Here is an 18,623-nt window from a genome sequence, read left to right on the forward strand (position 1 = left end):
CCGCTTCGAGCAAACTCGTCGGGGTGCTACCTGTGGCCCATCTACCTGTTCTCCTGCCACAAACTACTTGACTTGCTGAATCTAACTGTTTGTTGGTCAAGGTAAGGCCATGTATGAGTCATATTTCGTTCATTTTTAAATTTCTATCTATTTGTGAGTAGAGTACTCAATAGTGCTATGTTCATTGGTCTCATTGCTATTGACTTGCGTTTCAATTGTTATGCTATCAATAGATCTATTATTTTTCATCTGTGTCAATTGTCATTGAATTGCATCCGTCGCGTGTCCTGTCTATAATATAAGCATGTTTCCTTTTTGTGCAAGACAGTACATCCAATGGACGAGTCACATGTTCAGAGTTTAGTCACATCTTTTATTAATTTGTGAAAGTTATGCAAATACTAAGCTGCACATGATGAACTGGTATAGTTCCGGCGACCAAAACAAACCTTGCATTGAACATTATATGTTCATTTACTTTTTTATCACATTTTTATTCATCAAGAATTTATAATAATGTTGATGTTTACTTTTCAGAATTTTCAACAATGCCTGCCTGTTCGATTAGAGGTAGCCCCTTCGAAGACCCATGATAAATCTGAAGGCACTACAATCCATGTATTCCCTAAAACTGTAGATGGGATAAGAGAATGGGTCCGATATTGCGGATATGCACGGTCATAGCTTGAAAGTAGAGTCCAAAAAGTCTTTGAGGACAAGAGGGGTGATCGATACCGCATCTGCAGCCGGCACGTTCCCTCGAACATGTACGCCACATCCTGGGTAACAAAGAAGAATAAATGGCGAACAACACGAAAATTGCTCGCAAACGCTATTCCCACTCTATTCGTCCACATTCCGCCACTGGTAAGTCAAGTGTCCAGATTTAGCTTTAGGCCTTGCGGTAGTGTGTAGGTAGCCAAATGGATTAATTGATATTTTAGGTGTTCTGTCCCTTGTAATACTTTCGATATTGATATGAGTGTATAGCTTTTTGAATAATGACATTTAGCAATAAATTATTTTTCGATTTTATAACCCTCAAAGGAAATCTATTTATGGGCACAGGGAACTGTGCGATATTGAGCATTTTCAATAGCATTATTCTCAAGTATTATTTCGCCTTACATTGCACTTTTTAATATTGGCATTTTACTATCAAACAATAATTTACCTTTAAAAGTTCTGGACTATCCACTGAATATGAAGCAACAAGATTCTCCATCTGTGTCGTGCCAGCAGTTATCAACCACTTCTAGCGCGTATCAGGTAATCTTACTTAGCTATTCCGCCACAGACTTGTTTTATGCATGTCAAGTAATAGTTTTTATGTTTCGTGTAATTATTATTTTTTTTTAAATCATATTTTATTAGGTTTCATGCATGTGTTACAACAATGCAGAGCGTATTTAAACGTGAATAAACAAGAAACCAATTATAACATACCGCCCACCAACCTGTCCCTCCCACAACCCCCCTCCAGTTCAGGTTCTCACTGGTTGACAGGATCCGAAGGAGAAGAACAATGTCTTCGCGATGTGCACATAGCACGCAAAAGTCAAGAGCCGAGCTTCGAGAGACTTGTAGTCTGGGTGTGCACGTTGGCCTAACGTCCCCAGGGGGGGAATCCACTGGCTTTGATGTTTAGCATCATACTGGGCGGCCATATTTATCGAAGAAGGGGAGCCATGTTTCTTCGATGTTGGACTTAGATTTGTCCAGTAGATGTGTGAGGAATTCCATTTCATATATGGGCCGTATTTTGGTGACCCATATTTTTTCCCCCGGCATTCCGGGGTTTTTCCATTTTTGTGCTAGGCAGCACCTGGCTGCCACCAGCATAATCTGTAGCATGTGGTGATGGGTGTTTTCCTGATCCTCCCGGTATCAATCCCAAAGAGAAGAAGCCAAGGGCACAGAGACCATTCCACCCCGTCCACCGCCCTGATCCAGGCCAGTACCATTTCCCAATATTTTTGGACCGCCGGGCACCCCCACCACATGTGGATGTAGTCTCCCCTCTCGGTCTTGCACTTCCAGCACTGTGGGTCATAACCTGGCCTCATTCTAGAAATCCTCTGCGGGGGGGTAATGCCAACGGTGTAATACTTTGAGTGCTTGATGGCGATACTGAAGGGAGGCCGTGGAGCGATTGGCCCGCCTACACATTTCGGCCCACCTTTCGTCGTCAATTTCCTCTCCCAGGTCTCTTCCCCATTGTATACGTGCAGGTGGAGGGTCCCTTGGGACAGAGAACAGAAAGAGCTTATAGAGGCGAGATATTATCCCCTTGGAGCACCTTGCGGAGAGAAGACGTTTTTCAAAGTCTGTAAGGTCTCTCCGGAAGGTGTCCCCCCAGGATGGTTCAGTGAGGACTCCCTTAAGTTGGAGATAGCGGAAAGGGGACAGGGTGCCTATTCCCAGGGTCTCCTCCAAGTCACTCAGGGGTAGGAACGAACCTCCCACCCAGAGGTGGCCAGTTCTTGTCACAATTCCTGCCCCCGAAAGCCAGACCAGGCCCAGCAACCCCAGAAGCAGGCATCATGCCACTTGAAGCATGCCCAAAAACCCCAGTTAGGGGCTCTTTGGCTACAGTCCTGGCGCCTATGGCGCCAGGCTCATAAGAATAAAGTCAGTCCTGGCGCCATGGGCGCCAGGCTCATTACAGAAATCTTACCTGTTGCAGACCATGCTGCATACCTACCTGATGCAGACCATGCTGCACGAAGCCACAAGCCAAATGAGGCTTAAAGGGACTACTTTACCTCAGGGACTCCTTTCCTCTCGGGTGGGGCTGTGGAAGAATACTTACCTGGGACTTCTTCCAAGGCTATTTAAGCCACACCCGGACAGCCACACGTGCTTCGTGTTATTCTGCTTGCTGCAGCGTAACGCTCACCGTGTCTTCAGCAGCTCCAGTCTTCAGCCACGCCCGCTTCAGCCCTGGAACACCTGGCACAAGAAAAGGAGAAGGAGAAGAGGTCAGAACAAAACCCTTACCTGAATCCTTGATCCAGCACATCGTCGATCTGGAAGAGAGAAGCCTTCTCAGGTGCATTGCCACGTACCTCGCAACGCCACGCTGAACTCACCAACCGAGGCTGCATTCCTTTACTCCATCGCGAATCCAGCATCTCCAGGCCATTCTTCAACACCTGGGGGAGACAAGAACGGATAGGTGAGCAAGGGCAATACAAACTACCCCCAAAGACTTACCTGATTTACCACAGGGGGGTACTCACCTCATCTCGGGTCGGCGTAGTCAATTCCGCATCACCGCCGCACCCCGGCCCCTAAGGGGAAAAAACAAGGACAATACAACCTAACCCCAAAGACTTACCTGATTTACCACAGGGGGGTACTCACCTCATTTCGGGTCGGCGCAGCTAATTCTGCATCATCGCTGTACCCCGGCCCCAAAGGGGAGAACCACAATAGACCTACCAGGTTCTTACCAATTGCCACTTGGAACTCTTCTGGTGGTTTAAATCCACAACCTGCAAGGAATCTGGCAGAGTGAAGATCAGACTTTTGAACTCTTACGAAAAATTGGACTTAGAGTCAATACTGGAACTCACCAATTCCTCCACGCCAGTGAAGTAACTGGTCGTATACGCGCCCCTGCGCCCGACGCAGGATGGAGAGCTCATCTTTCCAAATCTTCAGGTGAGATTAAGAGGGAACTTTAGGAGTGTTCTGTGGGCAGACAAGGGGAGTGGGAAGGCGGGTTAACGCTCAGATTACAGGAGGTTAATTCCCTTTCTCCATTGCAGAAAGATATTCGTACGAGTCCAACAAACGAAGCTAAGTGGATCTGTCCAGTCTGTCATCTCGGCTCTACGTGTTACTCTGGTGGAAGCAACAGCGGGCCAGTCTAGATCGACGCCCCCGTGGGAATCAGGTGAGCGTAACAGTTCTGCTGAGGCCAGCCTCAAACCACTTTTGGTATGCCGCTGGTTCTGCTATCTTGGCCAGGAAAGGGGGGGCCCATATGCAGCTCAGCGGAGAGGGCCAAGTTGTAAGCCAGCGATAATAGCCTCCTCCCTCCTTCCATAGGGACCACAGCACTTTTAGGACTGGGTGATTCAGGACACGTCTAGGGATCTTCTTCCTTGGGACCCAAAGCCATTCCTCTATTGTGACAGGTGCAAGGGGCCCATTATCTATAGCTACCCATTGCTTTTTCGTACCCTGGGTGAAGTGATCAACCAAACCCCTCAGTTGGGAAGCCCTGTAGTACGTTTCCAAATCTGGGTATCCCACCCCTCCATCCTCCTTAAGCCTGGTTAACACCTCATAAGAGATTCTATGTTTTTTACCCCCCCAGAGGAATTTGAGAAGGACTTGCTTCGTTTCTGTGAAAAATGTTTTGGGGAGCAGCACCGGGAGCATTTGAAAGAGAAACAGAAATTTGGGGAGTATTACAATTTTTATAAGATTAAGACGCGCCATCCAGGAGAGACCCGAGCCTGCCCATCTCTCCACGTCCCCTCTAATCGCAGACCAAAGGGGGGGAAAGTTGACCGGGTATAAGCCCTCAGGATCACGGGTGACCTGGACCCCCAGATACCGGAATCCCTCCGCCTGTAGCTGAAAGGGTAGCCCATTTACAAAGGCTGTCTCTGGGTCTGGCAGGTTTCCCCCTATGAACGCCACTGATTTCTCAAGGTTGACTTTGTACCCTGATAGCTCCCCGTAGCGTGAGAGACCCTGTAACATTCGGGGGACTGTGTGGGATGGTCTTGTGATGTAGAGTAGTGCATCATCCTCAAAGAGGCAGATTTTGCATTGCATGCCTCCTACCTGTACTCCCCTGATGGCAGCGTCATTACGGACCGGGATTGCCCATGGTTCCATCACAAGTGCGTAGATTAGCGGGGACAGTGAGCATCCCTGCCGTGTGCCACACTCAAGGGGAAAAGCCCTCGACTCTGTTCCATTGGCCACCACTCTAGCGGAGGGGGAGGAGTATAGCGCGGACATCCAACCAAGCCATCTCGGGCCCATCCCCAGTGTCGTAAAGACCTCTCCCATGAAAGCCCAACTGACCCTGTCAAAGGCTTTCTCCGCGTCAAGGGCCAATAAGAGCGCACCCTCGTCACGGACCTCCCTCGAGGTAAGTACATGAAGTGTTTTTCGCATATTTTCAGAGCCCTGCCTGTTTAAGACAAATCCCGCTTGATCGGGGTGTATCAGGCGGGGAAGGCAGCCCTCCAGCCTGGAAGCTAGGATTCTAGCGAAGATCTTAGCATCTAGGTTTAGGAGTGAGATGGGTCTGTAAGACCCACACTCTGTGTGGTCCTTGCCGGGTTTGGGTATAACAGTGATGAGGGCCTGCAGGAACGTCGGCGGAATGGAGTCCCGGTTCCTAATTTGATTAAACAGTTTGGCCAGAGGCTTCAGCAGGACAGATTGGGTCTGCCGTGTAGCCGTCCCCTCCCGGTGCCTTTCCTGCCTTCAATCTCTTGATGGCGCCCTCCACCTCCTCCTCCTCTGATATCTGACCCTGCAGAGCCCTCAGTTCCATGTCAGACAACCTAGGTAGAGGGTGTTCCGCCAGGTAGGCACGGATGTGCTATGATTCATCTGCTTGTCTGGAGTAGAGTTTGCTATAATAGTCAGCAAAACATTCCGCTATTTCCTCCCGACCCCCGTGAGTCTCACCCTCCCTATCCCTGAGATGATTGACTCCTCTCTCAACCCTACAGCCCCGAGCCCTCTGCGCCAAGAGGGTCCCCACCCTGTCCCCTCGCTCATAATACCTCTGCTTAGTGTACCGCATTTTCTTAATAACTTCCCCTATGAGGACCGTGTGGAGTTCTTGTCTTTTACCCTGCATCTCCTCTAAGAGAGCTCCCTGGTCTGTCCCTGGGAGGCGCAGTCAGGCTCGCAGTTTGCGTAGCTCTGTACGGAGTTTGCCCTCAACTAGGCCCCTCTCCCGTTTACGTCTCGAACCTTCCGCTATAAGGAGACCCCTGAAAGTGGCTTTTCCGGCCTCCCTCACTCTAGACATGTCAGTCTCACCATTGTCGTTTGTCTCAAAGTAGGCCGACATTTCTCGATTCATGAAATGAGAAGCATGTCGTTGCACCACCATCGGGAAGATCTTGGGGAGATGGGCAGGGACCAGTTAGCTATGAGTAGTTCATGGTCTGACCAAGTTATGGCCTCCACCTTTGGCTGTCGCACCACCCCGTTCCCCTCCTCGGAGATTAACAAGAGGTCTATTCTGGTGTAGGAGCAGTGCGGGTGTGAAAAGAAGGTGTATCCGCCCTGGCCTGGATGTGTCTTATCGGCCTATCCGCCCAGTAGTGCTCTCTCAGGAGGGTCTGCAGGGCCAGGTTGTCCTTGGAAATAACCTTGGGTGCCCCAACCTTCGCGGACCACCAATCCAGCCGGAGGTCCATTATAAGGTTGAAGTCCCCCCCCCCCCCCAGTATCATGGCCCCCTCCGCCCGTTCGTCCATGACATTAAAGATCTGAGTAAGGAAATGTATTTCTCCTGAGTTGGGCGCGTATAAAGTGGCCAGGGAGATGTGCTCCCCCTCGCAGGTTCCCTTAATGCCTAAGAATCGGCCACCAAAGCCCCTCTTGGTCTCCACTCCCATGAGACGGAACGCCCTGCCCAGGAGAATACCCACCCCCTCCTTCTTTGAGCTCCTATGCGAAGCCCAGTAGTTACACCCGATCTCTTTCCCCTTAATTCTGGACTCCCTCCCCTGCCTGTAGTGTGTCTCCTGTAGAAAAAGGACTGTTAGGTGTTGCTTGCGGAACATGTTGCTCGTCAGAGACCTCTTATTCTGGGAGGTAAGGCCTTTGACGTTTAACGTGCCTATCCTTCCTTCAATCATTGTCGTCCTTCAGTGTGTGCTCTTTAAACACCGCTAGGAGTCTGCCATTCGGAGCCTGGTATAGAACTGATTGTGATTTGAACTGGTTGTCCCCCTCCCCCTGGACCCCATAAAGAACAGCCTCCCCCCTTTCGCCTCCCCCTCCTCCCTTTTACCGATTTTGTGGGGCGTTCGCCGCCGGGTCCCCAGATGGGGATGTTAACAGGCAACGAACCGCCAGGGTCGCTACTCCGGCCCCGGGAAAAGGATTTCATTTATGTAACGCTTTCCTTCATGCCTACCTCCATGAAACCTCGGCCCTCGCTAGTCAGCAGCAGGGAAGCGGCTGTATCACCTCCTGGTCACTGTGCCCCCAACCTCCGGCACCCCATCAACCACCCCCACCCCCTGCCGAACACGCACCAACGCGGGGCCAGGAAAACCCGCCCTCAGTTCTCAGTGGAGAATCGTCGAGTGACATTACATGAAACCATTAAAAAGCCTCTGAACGGGCAACATATCAACTTTAACCAAAGTCGTTCAAACAAAGAAGGAACTCCCCGCTAATCGTGGGAAAAACACGGGCCACCGTGGGCTGCAGAGAAATGCAAATCGAGCCTTAAGCACAGAGATTAAACCTTAGTTGCCATTCGTGTGATCACGTAGGGTCCCCCCGATCTGTGGGGGGGTGTCTGGTTTTTCGAAATTTGCGTAAGCCTTTGACCTTTAACTTCCCCTGGGAGAGGTCCGGGCCACGCGGAGCGCGGCCACGATCCCTGTCAGTCTCCTTCTGACTTTCCGATGGACCCGCGACTTCACCTATGAGATACTCTGTGGCGCGTCGAATGTCCGCTTCCGTCACTAACTGGTACCGCTGGCCCTGCCACTCGAATGCTAGGTGGAATGGGTGACCCCAGCGGTATTGTGTCCCCTTCTCTTGCAGCCACCTAGTGTTAGGACCACATTTCTTCTTCATCTGGAGTGTGAGAGCCGAGAGATCCTGGTAGATTGTAACCCTGGAGTTGCCATGTTGGATATTGCGCAGAGTTCTCGCCCTCTCCAGCACCCTGGCTTTGTCCCTGTAATAGTGAAATCTCGCTAGGACTGAACGTGGACCCCTGCCCCCCCTCCCCCCGCCGGCCCGATGGACCCTGTCAAGCAGGAGAGTTTCGCCAGAGTCTGACCCCAGGACAATTCTGATGATGTCCTGGATTTTGCTTTCCAGTCCCACCGGGGTTTCTCCTTCTGTTTCCTCAAGGTCGAAAATTCTCAAGTTCTTTCTCCTCTCCCGATTTTCCATATGGTCGACCTTGAGCCGGAGATCATCTTCGCGACGCTGCAGTTCCCGGAATCTAGTTTTCATTTGCGCCTCAATGAGGTCCGTTGAATACCTGGTTGCATTCGTCCCCTTCCACACGGTCCTCCAGCGTAGAAACTTTGGCCGTAAGATCAGCTAGTTTAGCCCCCATATCCGTCGTCATACCCCTGGTCTCCTCAAGAATCGTTTGGATATTAGACTGCATAGCGTTCATATCAGGGGGCTGTGATGTTAGTAGGGCCAGTCTCCATTTTAAAATGTCCTTGGGTGAACTGGTATTTCGCGTTAGTTTCCTTCCAGTTCATGGGGTGCCGATCGCTCCAGGTCACAGAGATCCCCTGAGGTGTCTTCTAGGAGAGTCCCAGGTGCCTAGATCGCCGGACCCACTGCGTGTGCCAGGTCTCTGGGGTTGTTTGCAGGTGGTGGAGTGCTAGTAACAGGGTTTTGGTTTGTGGGGCGCCCCAATGGGTTAGCCAGGAATGCAGTCTCCTTCCGCACGGTCTTAAGTCAATGGGGTCCCTGGTTCGCACCGGTGGTCCTCCCGAGAGGCCAGGGGAGCTCTCCGTCGGTGGCCTCACCTCAGGGGGAAAGTACAGCCTGACACAGTGCCCCACCTCCTTTCGGTGTGGAGAGCCCCCTGTGTCAATGTATTAATTGCGGGGAGGTGGTGGGGGCCTCAAGGGAGGGGGTGGCACCGTCTCTCACCTGGGTTGCAGCTGCGATGGTTTCTGTGTGTCAGCGAGTAGGGGGTGCACCCCCGGCGAGGAGCAGGATGCAGCCGGTGGGCGGAAGGCCCAGTGTGGCTCCTCTGTATCATGTGGGACTGAGTCCGGGGGGTCCAGCAAGGGAGTGCCCGAAGGATCCGCGGTGGCAGGCGAGGGGGCTGGGGGCAGGGGCGCCCAGGTGCGCTCCCGCGACGGCCTGAGCCTGCCCTTATGATCTCGTGGGCCCCCCACCGCTTGTTGGCCTCTCCAGGGGGGTCGTGCAGGGGGGCCCCCCGACATCGTTGGAATAAAGGTCAGGTGCAAGGGTGCGGGACACCAGAATGATGCCCGGGCGTGCTCCCGCATCGTCCTGGGCGTGGCTGTGGTAGTGGCGGTAGAATCAACAGGTCCTTCGCGGTGGTGTGCACACTGCGTCTTCTGTGTCAGAGGCCGCGTTCCGTCTGTCCTATGCGGCGGTGGGGAGGAACGCCGGCAACAGGCAGAGATTCCCTGGGCCCGGCTCCCCCCTCCGCGACGGGGCAGGCGGTGCTCTATCCCCGGCACTGGGTCCCCTCCGGAGCGCTCGGGGCGGTGGGGGGCTGCAGACCCCACTCCGGTGGAGCGAGAGTGGGGAGGCACAGAGCTCCTCTGGGCGAGCCCTGTGCAGCGCCTCTCGCCGTGCTTCCCCCGCGTCAGGAGTCGTGCGGCATCAGTCTCCTGGGGCAGGGGGACGGGTCGCCGGCAGCTGGCGGAGGTCCTCACGATGTCCGTCCGGCTCCTCAATAATGCGGCAGTCGCCGTTGTGCATTTAAGGCATAGCTTTAAGTTTGTTTCCGGGGGCCACGCGGGGAGCTTGAAGATCAGGCAGCCATCTTGCCCGCGCCCCCTGATGGCCTCCTCGTGTAATTATTTTAACCAAATGTTTGGTTAGTGCTTTCCAATTGATATACACCTTAGTTGTCGTCGCCTAGTGTTTGTTTTCAGTTATAATTATTGTTATCCATAATAATGCAAGTACTGTCTTTCAGGGAGATGCTGAAGCGTCCACCACATTGACAACATCCCTAGATGTTCTTCAGCAGCACGAGATATGGATACTGACGGTTCCATCGAACGAGATCATCAGATCTTGTATACTTGTCGTTTGATTGTTCTACACAATGTTTCATTCGTGGTTAGCCATTGATATATACCTGCGTCGTCGACCGCAAGTGTGTGTTATGTTTTCAATATTGAAAACCATACCAACGCAAGTACTGTGTTTCAGGGAGTTGCTGAAGCGTCCTCTCCAATAAAATCATTCATGGGAGTCTATGCGGAGCCAGAGGTATGGATACTGACAGTTCCATCGAACTGGATCATCAGAGCTCAAATACTTGTCGTTTGATTGTTCTACACAATGTTTCATTCGTGTTTAGCTATTGAGATGTACCTGTGTGGTCGTCTTCAAGTGTGTTTTAATGTTTTCAATATTGTGATCCATAGTAGTGAAAGTACTTTGTTTCAGGGAGTCGATGGAGCAGCATTCCGTGCTGTCTATGCGGATCCAGAAATTATAGTCGTTGCAGCGCAAGAGGAAGGGGAGACATACCGATACGAATCGGAGCGACAGTGTGCAGATGTTGAAGTTCGAGTCAAGAAAGTTGCAAAGAAAAGAAACAAAAATAAGGTTAGTTACAAACAGTTCATATTTTTAGAAATTGTTTTGTGCTGGGGACTATATTATGTTTTTTTTTCTGTCAATTGTACAATACTGGGTTTAAACTGAACATCCCTTTTCCAATCTGTCCTCTAGTTGCCCGTGGGTGTACGAACTATACATACACAGACAGTGAAACAAATGAGAAATGTTGCTTGCCAAACCATTTACACTATGGAGGAACTAGTAATTGAGGCGTGGCGTGTTCAGACTCGAGATGCATTTGTCCAATGGCCAGAACATGAATTGAATGTGTCCGGAGAATCCAGCAAAGTTTTATTGGACCATTGCTACAGTGCGACTGCACCCACCACAAGAAGATGATACTGAATGTATTGAAGATAGCTCTGAAGTAGTGGCATGTAAATTCACACAATCTACACCCGCCAAAAAAATGCCACCCAAAAAGCTGTCGACATTGTTGTGTTCTCCCATCAATGTTCAAGTAACAGATGTTGAAATGGCAGAGAATGAACCAGCAGCACTATTCACCCACGCACCAGAACATGATATCACCGATATTAGTTTCAATTCGGGTGATATGTCCACAACGGTACAGTCTGAAACAACTGTGATGCAGGATGACAGTCTAATGAAAGAGGGCAAATACATAGTATTCAACAGTTGTTTGATGGATATTATGAGTATGCTGAAATGTGGGCACTCAGTTAGAGGGCAAGTATGTGGGAAGCCAATGATGAATGTGACTCGTCAAACACAAGGCAGTAACGTCAAAATACATGCCACCTGTACATTACATCATACGTTCTCATGGTCTGCACAACCGATGCTGGGGAAACTGCCAGCAGGCAATCTACTGTGTGCAGCTGCCTCACTTTTTAGTGGGTCCATGTTTAGAAAGTTAGTCTTTCTTTCAGTTTGTAGGACTCCATTTCATTTCTAAAACGCAGTACTACAAATTTCAACATGATTATCTATTTCCGGCCATTAGTGATGCTTGGGAAATTGAACAATTGTCTATAGAAATACATTCGAAGGCAAACGGTTCAGGCTAGCCGGCGATGGACAGTGCGACAGCCCTGGATTTTCAGCCAAGTACTGCACCTACCACTTTCAGGACATGGATAGTAAGAAAATTGTGAGTTCGGTGGTCGTGCAGGTGTCCCAATGTAAATCCTCAGTCGCCATGGAGAAACTAGGATTTATAAAATCATTGGAATATCTACAATCGAGGGGATTGCACATCAACCTCATAGCCACGGACAGACACGTTTCAATAGCCAAGACAATGAGAGAGCAGTTCCGACATATTAAACATCAATTTGACGTATGGCATCTTGCTAAATCAATCAAAATCTCGGCTGCAGGGAAAAAGGTTTGGAAAGTATTTCACAGTGGTCCCAGTCTATCAGCAACCATCTTTGGTGGAGCTCCAAAACTTGTGAAGGGTCAGTGGAAGTTCTACTTGAAAAATAGCGGTTACTAATGCACCACTGTACCAACGTTCACCACTGGACAGAAAACCAACATTTCCACCAATGTGAACATGGCCCTTTGTCCCCAGAGGAGGCACGGAAGAAGTGGTTGATTCCATCTTCACCTACACACAAAGCTATTGAAATGATTGTGGTTGATAAAACTCTATCAAGAGATTTGAGGGGACTGACAGAATTCTGTCACACAGGAGGTTTGGAGGTGTTCCACAATATGTGTCTAAAGTACAGGCCAAAGCGATTGCATTTCGACATACAGGGCATGAAACATAGGACTCTACTAGCGGTCTTGGCACATAACGAGAATGTGTGCCGTGAACAATCTAGGACTATGGGAAATGTAGGGATGCTTTGCTACACTACGGCCTTTACAAAAAGAAGTAAAACATGGGTGGTCAAACCAGTATCTGAGGAAATGGAATTCGACTTTGTTAAAGGCCTTATTGTTAATGTACTAGAGATGCACACACATGGAATTTTGAGCGATTCTGTGCACAGCACAGATACATTGCCACCAAACATTCCCACTGTGCCATGTCCACCCAAAGCAGAGCTCGATGAGATTGTCTTTTTGAAAGAAATGTTATTGTACAGTGTAGATATAAAGTATGCTAACCCTAACCACTCCCTTCACCATCCTGAGTGGCGAACAACCTGGGTGTCATCTTTGACTTCTCTCTCTATTCACCTCATACCGCTGACCTTTTCAATATGTGTATGTATATATTTTTGTTGTTGTAACTAAGCTTCGCAATCTCATGTAAATGCTGCGCACTGTCACCTGAGGGGAGGCTTGAGCATTACAAATAATAAAACAAACAATAAATCTCACTTTCAGCTCAGCTCCTCAGGTACTTTATACTTTTCATCACCTTCCCCCAAAAAGTCAATGTCTCCATAGTTATGGTTCTCTGGGGCTGCAAAGCTCGCGGACAACGAGGACAAACTTGGGGGCCTTGGAACGCGTCAAGCGAGGCGTTGCAGATGGGAGAGAAGCCAGTCTGCATTAGCACAGTGAGGCCTAGTACTAAGATGAAGTCCAAAATTCAAGTTCTCACGGATGGCTTTACACGGGATGTTGCAAAGTAGGAATGTATGCTCATTCAGAATGAAGGTCACCAGCTTTGATTTTTTGCTCGTGGGCTGGAGAGGCCCACGGCTCGCACTGGCAGTATAAGGTTCTATTGTTTTTTGACCTCAAGAGACAGGGACCATGCCCAAAGGACTTCATTTGAAGGAGGGGTGCAATAACGTAAGGGACGATAAGGCTGAAAATTCTGAAACTAGACCGAGTTTCATGTTAGTTCAGTATATGAAAAATCGTTGGCACAAACAGAGTGGGATTTATGGACTGCATTACGCAGAGACAATGTAAATAGCAAATGTAATGTAAGTAACTATTTAGACGATTTTATACCGGAATATAATACCAATAGCGTACCATTAAAGCCAGGTTAAGTTGTACTTGTTTGTTCTGTGTGGCATATTACAATGAAGAGCAAGTAAAACATTTGTGGGATCGTCTTTCTACCGAGCACATGGGCATGCATGTCCCCATTCGACACACATGTAGACAGTCGTTTCTCAGTGGTTCAACGCTAATAACTCATTACATTGTGTGTTATCCTTGATTTCTTTCGTCAGTTTTCGCATTGCTTATTGCATTATCCTCGCAAGGAAATAGTTTCACCTCGGCCCTAATAAATAAAATGAATAATAGTAATAAAGATCGGCTGGTGAGACTAATTTCAATTATTATGTTTTCAAAACAGGTACATCCTACCGTACTGCAACTGCCACCTATTCCAGATCCCGGCCGACGGATTCTTCAATCACCAGCTGCAGCTTCTTGTAAACAACTGCACTACCTTGATGTTTTATGGGACGATCGCCAAGGGCCCATAGACCCTTACGCAGTACTAGCGGCTAGAAGCAACATATCAACCTTTACGGTGGCCTAGAGCCTAGTTGATGGAACAGCCTTGCGATTCACTGTGTGACCAAGTGCTTCTTTTAATGAAAACCAACACCCTTTGTACCATAAAGGAACAGCGCGTGACTCATGATAAACTGTTGTGGATTTGCGGATCGAGAGCAAAGAAAAAAATGTCCATTCCGATTTTAATATGCTGATTGCTGAATATTCTCTAAACATTAAATGTACTTTACCAAATGTACAATCTTGCTGTTTGATTTTAAACTACAGTTTCATATTCCGAATTGTGGCGGGCTGTGTTGTGAGCTGATCTGTGTTGGTTTCCGGGTTCTGTGTGAAGTCGCGTAGAAGACGACTGGGCGCGTTTGGCTACGCAGCCCAGTAACGTCACTGAGAGAGGGGGGCATATGAATGCTTTGTTGATGTCAGGTTCGGGGGCGGGGGATATGATTTAGTGCCGCAAAAGCAGGTTACCCAGGGCGATGGGGCAAGTGATAAGATTATTACGAAATGGCGGCGCCCTGCTGCTTGTTTTCGTGTGTGTTTAATTGACGAAAACTCGGGTAAGGTCCATAGGAAACTTTTCTACGATCGACCGACTTAGGCTTAAAAACACATGGCCGACCTGTAGGGACAATACATATTTCTGACCGAGCCATTCCTTTAAGGTTACTAACGTTCAAGACCATCTTGTTGGTAGCAATAACTTCGGAGTGAGTGAATTGCAAACACTACCCTCTAAACCACAGTTTACAGTATTTCATAAGGACATGGTCGTCCTGAGGGTCAAGCCTTCATTTCTACCTAAGGTCATTTCAGACTTTCATTTAGGACAAAATATTGTGTTACCCAATTTCTACCCTCCACCTCATCCTGGCAAGCAGGAGGAGTAGTTACACATGCTCGACCCACGAAGGGCTCTGAGCTTCTACATTTCAAAGTTGTCAAACCCTTGTCTGGATGACGAGCTATTTTCATAGGCTATGCAGGTTATAGACTGGGAAATGCTGTAACAAAGCAGACCTTATCCAGATGGATTATTCTAGCTATTTCTGAATGGTGTAGGCTGGCGGGCAAGGATCCTCCAGAATGCTTGAGGGCCCAGTCCACTAGGGGCATCGCTACTTCTTTTGCTCTGCAAAGATGTGTTCCTATTATAAACATTTGTGAGGCAGCTATGCGGTCTACCATACACTAAGGGGGTTGGATGTAGAAGAATTACCGGAAGTGGGCGTCCAGTGGCAATTAGACACGTTTAGGTATTGAGGGGTCAAAATTAGGCATATGCCTGAACTAACCCATGAGAGCAATACCGTGGCTGTAGTGAAGGGCCTGCGAAATTCGATGAAGTTCCGGTCCAAACTACCACTGTCAATAATGGGCAGGGCATCAATCGCTAAAATGATTATTCTCCCGTGGTTTTTATATTATTTCCAGAACGTAGGGTATTACATCAAGTCAACTTTTTTTTCGAACACCAGAGACACTGCGACCCAACATAAGATATCACTGGCAATACAGACACTACCCCACAAGGAAGCGGGTATACAACTCCCCGACCTGGAAAAGTATTACTTGGCGGCGCAACTCAGCCATGTAGCCTGATGGCTATCGGATGAGACCATCGCCGAGACTGGACTCCTACGGCACCTAGTTGTCCCGGCACACTTAAAAGAAATCTTGTGGAACCCACCGAACTGCTCAGGGAGTGCCCCCATGATGGTAACGCTAGGCAGACAAATCTGGAGCAGTACCAAGTCGGTGCTTCACCTGAAGCATCCCTACTCGCCTGACACTCCAATTTTGGCAGACGTATGCAAAGCAAGCACCAATCTCCCCACTGTGAGACACTGGCAAAGGTTGGGGCTATTCACCGGGGGGATATGTATGAGGAGGGGCTCTTTCAAGAATTTGAGTCGCTGCATGAATGCAAAGGGTTGTCAAAAGGGCAATTTTTGTGGTACCAGAGAATCAAGCACGTGGCCAAGGGGAATTGGGATGGATGGCCGGAGGAGCCAATGGCGGATCCCCTGCTGACAGTGCTATACTGCTTGAGCAATGGCTGGAAGCCTGTGTCCAGGCTGTACGGCCAGTTAACTGATAGGCCCCAACCCTGAAGTACAACATTAAAGGAGAGATGGGAAAAAGATCTGGGAGAAACTATTACTGAGAAAGAATGGGAGCGGGTACTAAAGCACCTTAAAGAAGTGTCCAGGAACGCCAGGTTCCGGTTGATTCATTTGAAAGTTCTATGCCGAACATACATGACCCCGCTCAGGGTGGCAGACTTCAACAGGCAGACTAGGTCAACATGCCCCTGGTGTGACAGGGAAAAGGCGGGCTTGATGCACATGTTCTGGGGGTGCAGGAAAGTGCAGATTTGTGGGGAAAAATAGAGCAGGCTTGCAAAAAAGCTGGAGTTAACAGGTATGACTGGTCCCCAAAGGAGTGCCTTCTAGGCACATACCCCAGGTTGAGTACATTTAAACCTATAGTGAAGCTCATGGATATGGTGTGTATTCTGGCGAAAAGGGCAATTGCAATGGCATGGAAATCGTCTGGGGGTCCACAATACGCAATGTGGAGCAGCGAATTGGAGCTTTGGGCTGCAGCGGAGACTGCGGCTTGGAGCGCAGGATCTACTGGGGCCGAGGGAGAGGTCAGTGTCACATTCGAGGCATGGAAAGCACTAATAAGAGATTATTCCTTCCATCTGACGACAAGCCCCCCTGAAATTGTAAGAACAATGTGTTCCATGATTGGCACTTCAGGTTAACGGACAAGACTTTCCTGAACTAACATCCCTATGGAGAGTATTGTTGGCCTTGAACCACACTCCTGCATAAATAAGACGAACTATGATTCTACTCTGGCGAATTAAGACAGTGAATGTTTGTTGTTTATTGGTTGTTAGTTGCTAGAATCGCAGGAAATTACATTGCCATTTTTTGTTTGCTGTGGATTATTGCTGGATGTTCATTTTAATAAATGCCAATAACATTTATTTTTTATTTTTAAATAACATGGTGATAGGTAAAGACTTTTATTCAGGCAAAAATAAAGAAGAAACCTAACTCTCCCTAACTCTAAGAGGGGTTTCCCTGTCTCTAATAAAGAACTAATGAGCCGGTCAGAATGTACAAGTATATAAAGAGTCCACGGTTGTCTCAAAATACCTACGTCTATCCCTTACACTTATAACTAATTAGAAAAAGGGTAGTGGGTCTTCTTGGTACAGAAAAATGACTCCCTTCTTCTGGACGATGAGCTACAGTTCCAATCGTAGGGGGAATTTTGCCTGTGAGAATGATTGCCTTCGCCAGATCTCAGTTTCTTTCTGAGGAAACGAAGTTCCAGTTCGTAGCGTCTTAAGGATTCAGTTCCAATGCAAAAGAAATAAAAGTCCCAACTTAAACAATATTCCTTCTTGAATATTGTTGTACTTCACTTTTGGGTTTCTGGAGAATGCCTCCCTTCTTCAGATATATGGTTCTAAAAGTCATCGCAGAGCCTGGGGAATGACTCCCTACCATGGGATGCCTTTTGACTGGTTTCACAATACTCAATCTTCTGGGAAGACAGCAGGAGGTATTGTCTCCGTCTCCTGAGATCTCCTTGCTTTTCAGTTCACAAGGGTTGGGCGGAATGACTCCCTTTCCCCAAGCCCTTCTCAGACTTTCACAATTCTCAGTCCATAAACAATCTTCAGGGAGGAATATGTCCCTTCCCCTGGCTTGCTTTGCACTTCAAAAGTCTTTATTTCACATGAGGTCCCAGTCTTATGGATGCAGGTTCCAGACCTGTGTGACCCTCCTGACTGTGTGTGGCAGTCCTGGTTTACTATCCTGCCAGGCACTGTGACTATGAAGATAACTGGGGTTACTCTTCAGACCTGTGGGATTCTCTCCCCTTGGTTTTGCAGCTCCTTTTCACTAGGGGTCTTCGCTTGTACCTCAGGGGCTGCCCTTAAGTCCCAATGTCCTAGTGTCTGCTAGTGCCTTCTGGTACCCCTTCCAACCGCCCCGGTACCTTTAGAGACTCAACTCAGCCTGGTCAGTCTTGGGGTTCTCCTCCCTCTGCTTCAGGCTTCTCTGCTCTACCGGTCTGCTGCGGCATCTCCACAGCACTTGCAGATTCTCAGCGGGTGCACCTTCCAGCAGCCATGCAGTCCTTCTGTTTGGCTGCCCAGGATGTCCGCTGCTCTGCTTCACCGGAAGGTCCTTCCACTTGACACCAGGTAAGAACCTTTCTGCCTGCCAGGTAAGCTCTCCTGCAGCTGCTTGAGTTCTTGACTGAGCTGAGTGTTCTCCACACTCGCGGTTCCTCCTGGGAGGGCCTCTTTCTTTACTGGTTTCCTGCTTCAGCTTTGAATGGACCTTGCCCAATTAGCTTTCAGGAACAACTAGACTGTTCACTCAGGTTCTCCTGAATGCTCTCTATGCTTCTGCACTGCTGATTCATCCCAGTACTGATCTTTAGGTCTTCCAGTGACTCAATTGGTCTCTAACTCGTCTCAGTACTTAAGTGATGGAATCCACACTGTTCCTCCTCCCACTACTTCCTATAATGGTGGCATGACAGAAACCTATGGAGGGGTAGGATGGTGTGTTAGGGTTAGGGTTAGGGTTAGGTGGGCTATGTGGATACCATGTTCTCCCCAGGTCGACACTAATCCCACAGAG

At 48.8% G+C, this 18,623-nt stretch overlaps 1 protein-coding gene across 9 annotated transcripts in view; it reads left to right on the forward strand.

Moving 5' to 3' along the window:
• OGDHL (oxoglutarate dehydrogenase L) overlaps positions 1–18,623 on the forward strand; it is a 2,607,259-nt gene that overhangs the window by 340,798 nt on the left and 2,247,838 nt on the right. The gene's annotated exons all lie outside the window — the stretch shown is intronic.

Source organism: Ambystoma mexicanum, chromosome 8 (genome assembly GCF_040938575.1).
Source record: "Ambystoma mexicanum isolate Mex_15411 chromosome 8, UKY_AmexF1_1, whole genome shotgun sequence".
Taxonomy (NCBI): Eukaryota; Metazoa; Chordata; class Amphibia; order Caudata; family Ambystomatidae; genus Ambystoma; species Ambystoma mexicanum.